At 37.1% G+C, this 9870-nt stretch overlaps 1 long non-coding RNA gene across 1 annotated transcript; it reads left to right on the top strand.

Moving 5' to 3' along the window:
- Positions 1 to 1182: 1182 nt before the first annotated feature.
- On the top strand, positions 1183 to 5331 carry LOC127651743 (uncharacterized). Its single transcript, XR_007971612.1, has 4 exons — positions 1183 to 1518; positions 1959 to 2130; positions 2294 to 2455; positions 5141 to 5331. It is a non-coding gene; the product is annotated as an uncharacterized LOC127651743 (long non-coding RNA).
- The last annotated feature ends 4539 nt before the right edge of the window (positions 5332 to 9870 follow it).

Here is a 9870-nt window from a genome sequence, read left to right on the forward strand (position 1 = left end):
CTGTCCAGGTTCTAGCTCATCCTCTGCATCCAATATCACCCCACAGGAGGAGAGCACTGAGGGTATGGATCTTGTGGATGAAGATGAATTCGGTCTCAACATTCTAATGATGTGATCTGGAATGAATCAAAGAAAAGTTGTAAAAAATTGTACAAATATTTTCCATTGTCTATGTACATAATTGTGGCACTCGTGTCTGCCAAATTATAACATATAAATGTGTGGTTCGGTTAAATTATCAGATTAGTATAAAATAAGATTAGATTGACTGAATTGTGAGAATTGTTGTGTAAATATGCACATAGTTAGTTTGTAACTGCAGTTTTTTTTTTGTTGTTGTAAATATACAAACAGTTTGTTTGTACATATGCACATAATTTGTAAATGTGCACAGGTTTGTTTTAGTAAATATAAACAGTTTGCTTGTAAATGTGCTCAGGTTTGCTTTTGTTTTTGTACATCTGCAGATAATTTGTAAATGTGCAGTTTCTTTTTTTTTTTCTGTGTGTAAATATAAACACAGTTTGCTTGTAAATGTGCCCAGGTTTGCTTTTGTACATCTGCACAATTTGTAAATGTGCAGTTTCTTTTTTTTTTTTTTTTTTTTTGTAAATATGCACATAGTTCGTTTGTAAATATATGTAATTAATTCAACCTAAGGTTTACCTTCTAGGGGCAGATTATCCTTAACGTCTCTGACTGGAACTGAATATCATTGTTGTAACTTATAGGCCTACGATGTGAGAGAATAAGAAACACATTCTGTGGAATCTAATTGTCTCTATGAATTATCAATGTACATGTAAATATAACTGATAATATCACAGCAGATATGCTGTCTTCAACTTACATGTATGGTGATTTTGTCCAACGACGTCGAGGTTACAAATCTGGAAATTTGGCAGTGCTGTGGAAGTAACTGCTGGTACTGTCTCAGTAAAACATTTATCAAGTGAATGATTCCTAGAAAAAAAGAAAATAGTTACGAAATCTTTAACCAAGCAAAGAAATTCGACGGCAGAGCACGGAGCTGTTGAGAACATGTAACGTTAGCTAAGTTCCGTTCCGTTCCGTTGTCTAACAGAAAATATGTAGCCTAATTGAGAACCGTTTTACTGGACATTCGGCTATATATTTGGCTATATACTTATACTAAAACAGTATGAGCACAGTTTAGGGGAGATAACCGTTATTATAAACTGAAGTAGGCTACAGTACCGACAAATTAGGCAGAATGCAAATACGACGCGATGACGTCATTAATATGCTAATGACGCATGACGTCATCTGGCGACATTTAGCTACTTTTCGAGCAGGCTTTAGCTACTTTCCATTGAAAATAGTTGGCAACACTGGACAGTTCTCAACAGCTGAGGAATTCCACTATTCAATGTTCTCCGTGCTCTGCCGTCGAATTTCTTTGCTTGGTTAAAGATTTCGTAATAATTATTTTCTTTTTTTCTAGGAATCATTCACTTGATAAATGTTTTACTGAGACAGTACCAGCCCTAATCTTTGGTAAGTTTCATACCATGTATCCTTGCAAACTTTGTGCACAACCATGCAGTGCCATTTGTGCATTTGTAAGGCACATGCGAATTCACAGGCATGTTTCCAATATAACATTTAGTTGTGCTCTGCCTGGTTTCCACAAAACATTTCAAAAGTTTGAAGCCTTTAAGTCTCACATGGAGAGGGCCAAACGGAGTATAGTGCTAGGTCCTTCACCCCATTTGACCTAACATGTCATGTTGAGTTATGTCGGGTCAGGTGTGAGTCATTGAAAAGCTTTTACATGCATATAAAGATGCATATTATGGAGGGGAAAATAGTTCCATGTCAATTTCAGGGATGTGGCAAAGTGTCAGCCTTTAGAGTGAGTAAATAATCAGAAAATTGTAGTTTTTGTGTAAACTGTTATTTTAAGTGTTGTTTATAATAAAGAAAAATCATTTCAGGGAGTGCAGACAACTGTACTGAACGCTGGATGATTACCCTAGAGGGTCTTGTTGTTTGTGAGGGCATACAACCAAGATTTGTGACTGCAATAGCAACAATGTTTGCTATGTTCTATGTCTTCAATCTTCAGTATCCAGAGGAGGCATGTGGCACATTGGAATTCATTCAAAGGTATTTTATCACCTTTTATAGTACCCTTTAAATTGGTTTATTTTATTTTATTGCTCCCTAATTTAGCAAATTTATATTTAATCCAATATTTAAATTGATAAAAGGTAGATGTTGTAAGTTTTTTTTCTTTTAAAGAGAGTGTGTGTGTTTTTATTACCCTTAGACGATTCGTTGGGATAAACCCTGAAAGAGGTTCGAAGACCTGCAGAAGCAAGGTGGTTTCAAAGAATACGGGAAAACTTGTCAGCAAGAAGTCTGCCACTGTCAATCCCAAAGTTGCTTCTCTCCTAAAGAACTCATCGATTTCGAATGGGATTTCGTCTAGGTAACTTAAATGCCCACTGACACTCACATTTGTGCAGCTTCCTAAAAGAATCACACCTCTTAACTGCATTCATATTCAGTGTTAAGAAAGTATCTGAACCCTTTGTAATTGGATGATTTTCTGCATTAATTGGTCAAAAAATGTCATGTGATCTTCATCAGTCACATGTATAGGCAAAACACAAAGTGTTTAAGCTAGCTACACAAACAATTATAATCTTTCATGATTTTACTCAACACATCCCATTTGCCACTATCAGTGCTGTGTAATAGAAATGTAAATTTTGTAAGTGACTACCTTGTTGTTACCTCTATGAACCACAAATGTTGTTTTTTGTTTTGTGACGGTTGTTCATGAGTACTTTGTTTGATCTGAACAGTTAAACTGCCCAATCTTCTTCAGAAAAAATCCACCATGTCCTGCACAGTCTTTGGTTTTCCAGCATATTCTGCACAATTGAACCCTTTACAATAGTGACTGCATGATTTTAAGACCCATTTTTTTACAATGAGAACTACTGATGGACTATTAAAAAGGGTGCCAGGGGGAGGATTTTATTCTGAAGAACAGTGGACAGTTTAACTGCTCAGAACAAACAAGGGAATCATGAACAACTATTACAAAAACAAAACAAAACAAAAAAATATTTGTGGGTCATTAAGTAACAACAAGAAGTTCACTTACTGCAGCACTGTGAATGTTTAATGAGATCTGTTTAGTAAAGACATGAAAGATTGTAATTGTTTGCATGTTGTTAGCTTAAAGGACTAGTTCACCCAAAATATTCTTTCATCATTACCTTCCCTCATGTGATCCCTGATATATATATATATAGCTTTTTTCTTCAGAAAAACTAGATTTTAAGGCAACAAATCCATTGAATGGCTGTCGCATGTCTTAAAAAAAACAAACAGCGATCGTGATGGTAATTCATATGACCCCAGAGGATGAATCAATGCCTTCTGAACCCACATGATAGGTGTGTGTAATAAAATAAAGAAAACCTAAAAATGCTAAATTAACTATAACTCATTGCTTCCAGTCTATTGTCATATGAACACTTACGAGAAGGACAATGTGACATGTGATGTAAGTGCATTGTGAAAGCTTGTTCCAGAAGTAACACAGAAGCAAGGATGACCGACACTTCGCATGAGCTTCACAACTTGTGTACGTCACGTCACCATGTCCCTCTGGTGAACACTCTTATGACAGTAAATCAGAAGTAATGATTTATAGTTCATTTAGTATTTAAATTTTTTTGTTTTTCTTACACAAAAAAATGGTAAAAATATTAATATTTTTATTACACACATCTATCGCTTGGCTTCAGAAGACATTGATTCATCCACTGGGGTCTTGTCAATTAAAGGAACACGGCGACTTTTTGGGACTTTAGCTTATTCACCGTATCCCCCAGAGTTAGATAAGTCCATACATACCCTTTTCATCTCCGTGCGTGCCGTAACTCTGTCTTATGCACCCACCGCTAGCCTAGCACAAAGACTGGAGATAAATGGCTCCAGCTAGCTTACTGTTCCCAATAAGTGACAAAATAACACCAAAATTTTCCTATTTATATGTTGTGATTAGGCGAAGCACTGCTACTTGGGCGGAGTGATTTGCTCGCAGCACCTGAGAAGCCCCGTGGTGAGGAGCAGAGAGTTCGCTCAGAGTGTTGTGCTAATCACTCTACCCAAATAGCAGTGCTTCGCCTTCTGAGAATATAGTTCCCAGTATGTATACGGTTAAAAGATGGCTGTGTCTCATATGACCTTGCTATTTGTACACACTGTGACTCACAACATATAAATAGGAAAATGTTGGCATAATTTTGTCACTTATTGGGAGCAGTATGCTAGCTGGAGCCATTTACTTCCAGTCTTTGTGCTAAGCTAGGCTAGCGGTGGGTGCGTCAGTCAGAGTTACAGCACGCACAGAGATGAAAAGTGTATGTATGGACTTATCTAACTCTGGGGGATACGGTGAATAAGCTAAAGTCCCAAAATGTCAGCGTTTTCCTTTAATGTCTCGATCGTTGTGTTGTTTTTTAGGTGTCAAAAGAATGGCAGCCAATCAATGCCATTGTATGGACTCAAAGATTGTCAGGTATAATAGCATGAGAGTGAGTAAATGAGAATTTTTGGGGTGAACTATCCCTCTAAGGACATTGTGTTTGTCTATACTTGTGACTGGTGAAGATCAGATGACATTTTATGACCAATTAATGCAGAAAACTAACCAATTCCAAAAGGTTGAGGGTTCACATAGCTTTTTCCCCACTGTACTCTCAAATGTGCTTTAAACATTTGTTTGCACATAAAACTTAACAGATCTCTATACATATATACACTAATAATATACATACACACACTCAAATCAATTAATTATCTACTCCTTTCCAGCTAACTGGAAAACATACAATCACTTTCTTTTACACACAGCTAAACTTTCTGGTCTTGTCTTGACCCCATAATCTTTCTGTTAAGATTATGTTTTTTATGTTTTTCCTCTGTGCTGTAACAAACATACACCCTCATTTGCTCTCTAAGATTAGTTAAGTACATTAACATGATCATTTTATGTATCTTTTAAAAGTGTTCGCTGTGTTTTAAATGTGATCACTAGTTTTTGCCATGTGCTTTATTTTACCACTAAGATTTTCTTGATTTTCTTTCCTCTCAGACCTGGATTTCCCCTCAGACCACATGTCAAAAGCTGATGTGGGACATGTTGGCTGTTTTTCGCCTCTTCCTACGTTGGGTTCTCTTGATTATGTCCCAGACTTCTTCTCTGGCATGGTTGCTGAGGTTGGCTGTTTTTGTTTGTTCGTTTGTTTTACCTCTTTGTAAGGTTTCTGTTTTTGGATCCTCTCATTGAATTTTAAAATGTATTTTCTGTTTTTTTTTTTTTTTTCTTAAATACTGTTAATGTATTGTTAAAACATGTTACCTGTTTTAAATAAATGTCAAACAATGTACTCTATTTTGTCTTTATTTTTTCCATTGAGTAAAAAGTCTGTTTAGAATGTCTGTATATATTATGCTACATATAGGGATGTTAATAGATCAGACAATAGAGTAAATAGAAAACAGGATTTATATTCTAACTTTTTTATACTGTAGAATTATAGCTGGAAACATTGCTGCCAGTACTTTAAAAATTACAGCACAGCCGTAAAATTAAAAACTAGAATTACGGTAAATGGCTGGAACCACAGCTGCCAGTATTTTACTGTGAAATTACAGCATTGTTGAAACTGTAAAATTACGGTAAAGGGCTGGAACCACAGCTGCCAGTACTTTACTGTGAAATTACAGCATTGTTGAAACTGTAAAATTACGGTAAAGGACTGGAACCACAGCTGCCAGTACTTTACTGTGAAATAACAGCATTGTTGAAACTGTAAAATTACGGTAAAGGGCTGGAACCACAGCTGCCAGTACTTTACTGTGAAATAACAGCATTGTTGAAACTGTAAAATTACGGTAAAGGGCTGGAACCACAGCTGCCAGTACTTTACTGTGAAATTACAGCATTGTTGAAACTGTAAAATTACGGTAAAGGGCTGGAACCACAGCTGCCAGTACTTTACTGTGAAATAACAGCATTGTTGAAACTGTAAAATTACGGTAAAGGGCTGGAACCACAGCTGCCAGTACTTTACTGTGAAATTACAGCATTGTTGAAACTGTAAAATTACGGTAAAGGGCTGGAACCACAGCTGCCAGTACTTTACTGTGAAATTACAGCATTGTTGAAACTGTAAAATTACGGTAAAGGGCTGGAACCACAGCTGCCAGTACTTTACTGTGAAATTACAGCATTGTTGAAACTGTAAAATTACGGTAAAGGGCTGGAACCACAGCTGCCAGTACTTTACTGTGAAATTACAGCATTGTTGAAACTGTAAAATTACGGTAAAGGGCTGGAACCACAGCTGCCAGTACTTTACTGTGAAATAACAGCATTGTTGAAACTGTAAAATTACGGTAAAGGGCTGGAACCACAGCTGCCAGTACTTTACTGTGAAATTACAGCATTGTTGAAACTGTAAAATTAATAGATTAATTTTTTTTTTTTAAATTAATAGAATTTTTTCAGTGTTGGCCAATTAGGGGTTTTGGGATAAAACAACGAGGCATGTCTGTTCACTCACTCAAACATTGATACAATACAGTCTGGCTGCGTTGTGTTTATTAAAATCACCTGGATCCTTGAGGACATTTTGTGTGAAAGTCATCTGAGACAAAGTGTGGCATTACTTTCTGATAATTTGCATTATCAGGACTTCAGCCTAGATCCCCATACTGTTTTATCTTGATAATTACCACCTAATTATAATATAATGTTTGCCTGGTACTTGATATGTAATGATTTACCCCTTGCTTAAATTAAGGAACATCTGTAGAACCATTTTTTTAAAATTCAGAACATGAGGTGATAATGATGCATATTTTTTTGCTTTAGTCACTAGTGAGAAGTAATAAGTAGTTTAAATAAGATGACAAGGATTTGTTTGATGAAACTAATTACTGACCAACTGCAAGAACAGACATGCTGGTCATGTCATATTCTTTTCAATACACTTTCAACTCATGAATCCAACAAAATCTTTGTTACGAGGCAACTACAATATTCAGTATTTATGTATTGATCAGTTTAGTTTAAGTAAGCTGATTTTTAAGGTCACATACCAGGAGTAGAGGGAGTATTTGTTTATTTTATTATTGTTCTTCTTTGTTTTTGTATCAGTCTCTTCCCTGAAATAATGATAGGATTAACAGTAGTAACTAATTTTTTTTGTTTATTTCAGGGCCCGAGGACCCCAGTGGGATGAAAAGGGTTGTAGTGGGGGTTCATGAAAAATTTAAGTATAAAAAAATAGCAAAATTAAATAAATAATAAAATGTAAATGTAAATAGGATATCATTTCAAATATCTAAAGACTGGTCAAAATCATGAGGTTGATGTAGGTAATATTGAATCATTTCTTCTGTCTTTATTGCAATAAATATATAAAAGCTAATTATTTTAGCTCTATTTTTGCAGCACTATGTGCAACGATTGTGTGCTATGTGCTATTTCCACTAATTCTAAGCACAATTTTCATGCCAGTGCAAAGTGCAAGTGGTCATGGCTGGGTGTGTGTATGCATGTAAACTGTGCGTGTATTGTGCTGAAGTGGTGCAATGTGCAATTTGCTATTTTCCTGAGAAATAGATCATTGCGCTAAGACATTTCTGAAGCAGGACTGTTTTTAGCGCTTTATTTTTATTTAAATTGTGTTCGATTTTATTTTGCTATCACTGTACAATATGGTTCTATTCAGTATCATTTGTAAATTCATTTATATATATTCACTGTGCATTTTCACATTGAGAATATATGTACAGTATTCATGTAAAGCTGAACATTTTTGCTTTCAGAGGCTTGGAGTTAGGATGAAAATAAGGTGCATTTCGAACTCTTCTGAGACCAGTGCATACTGACAGCACACTGAAGGTTAAGTAATTCACTAAATAGGGAGCAGGGGGGCAAGGAAGCGTCCTATAGATTTCTCTGCAGCTAATTGCATTTACTCCTTAATGAAATGATTGGAGTCTTCCTCCAAAATGTCTGCTTTGGGAGCCTCGCTTACCTCTGAACTTGAGAAAAGGCCAGTTTGAAATTGCATGTTCCGCCCCCGGACATATGGGTATAAAGGGAAGTGGGCGTGTGTCTGTCATTCAGATTTTTTCTTCAGAGCCGAGCGGTTGTGCAAGAGCAAGCTGAGTACACCACTGTTCTACTCACATCTACTGGCAAGAAGCACTGCTGTTGGATCTTATGGCGCATTTCCAGCTGGCGTTCTCTCTCTCTGCACGCTGTGCAGTCCACGCCCCTGGGCAATTCGACAGTGCTTTCACTGCCTAAAACAGTGTTTTCCCCTCCTAAAAGAGTTTGTTTCTCTAAAAGAGTTTGAGTTTTCACTCATAAAAGAGCAATACACAGCAGGCGGTGAACGTCCTTTTCAGGACGTGTCTTTTTAAAGATGTCTTTCCACCTCTGTGTAGTTCCTGGATGCGGTGGATTTCTCTCCAATTCTGATGGTCATAAAAGCTGCCTCTCACGACTGGGCTGCGATCACACGCAGGCAGCGTTTTATGAATGGTTCACGTTCTCAGTGCGAGAACATAGCCATGGCAACATTTCAGTCTAGGCTTTCTTTCCTCACGAGAGAAAGACACTTCAGCCCAACCCCCCCCGCATCATTCCTTCTTCCCACAGGATTAAGGACGGCCTGGCTGACGATTTGGGGATGACAACGGGCTCGGTTTTGCCATGTAAATCAAACATTTGCCATGGCATGAACTTTATTACCACATGCTGGTGGAATCTCCAAACTGCAAATGCAGGAACAGTATTTGGACTTTGCGCTGAAAAAACAGACCTGCTTTTGAAAGTTTTAGCACAATGGCCTATTTTTCAGGAAAATAGCTAATTGCATTTTGCTTCACTTCATTAGCATGCCCTTCACCCACAGTTTGTGTGCATACACCCACAGTTAGCACCCATGCCCACTTGCGCTTAGAAAATTGCACTTAGAATTAGCACACTCACAAAAATATAATATCTAGATATAGATAAGATCTGGCGCACTGTCATTGTGCATAGCATTGCGCTTTGCTCAGTCACAAAAATAGAGCCCTTGGTCTCGGTATATCAGGTCTGTGTTTTGAGTGTGTTGTGGGGGACTGTCAAAGCGAGTGATTTGACGGGACGGGGGTGTCATGCGCCTGGAGTCTCTCCGATCTCATGTTTATGCAGAGATCAACTGATTTCTTTTGATTTGGCATTGAGGTTCTTGATTTACTGCTGACTAGCTGCTGGCATGCTTTCAAAAGAATTCCATTGGTTCAGGGGTTCACTAATTACCTCTATGACAGAGCAAGAGAGAAAGTAACACAGACTCTCATACTAAAAAACACACTCTGGTCCATGCTACTCACCTGCTTTGGTCCCAGGCTTCTTTAAATTGTAGAAATAGTTTTCCTTGTTGTTAGAGACACTATCATGAAGAAACAGAAACTCTTTGACTTGATACATTATTAATTTACACATACACACATAGACATACAGAAGATGGATAAATATAAACATCTTTAAAGTGTCTTGACTGCAGTAAGCACAGAAGGCATCAGTGCTTTGTCAGTGTTCCACAAATACAGTTTACTCTGCTAGCTAGTCTCTGATTCAGACAGCAAACCGAGACTCCATTCACTAAACGTCAATGCATATTTCACACAAAACTGACTAGCTCTTGCTAAAATTGCCAGTATCAATTTGATTAGTTGAGTTCATGCAACTTCCACTTTTCATCAGATTAAACAAACTGAAAAATACAAACATTATATACACACACACACACACAC

This window comes from Xyrauchen texanus, chromosome 1 (assembly GCF_025860055.1).
Source record: "Xyrauchen texanus isolate HMW12.3.18 chromosome 1, RBS_HiC_50CHRs, whole genome shotgun sequence".
Lineage (NCBI taxonomy): Eukaryota > Metazoa > Chordata > Actinopteri > Cypriniformes > Catostomidae > Xyrauchen > Xyrauchen texanus.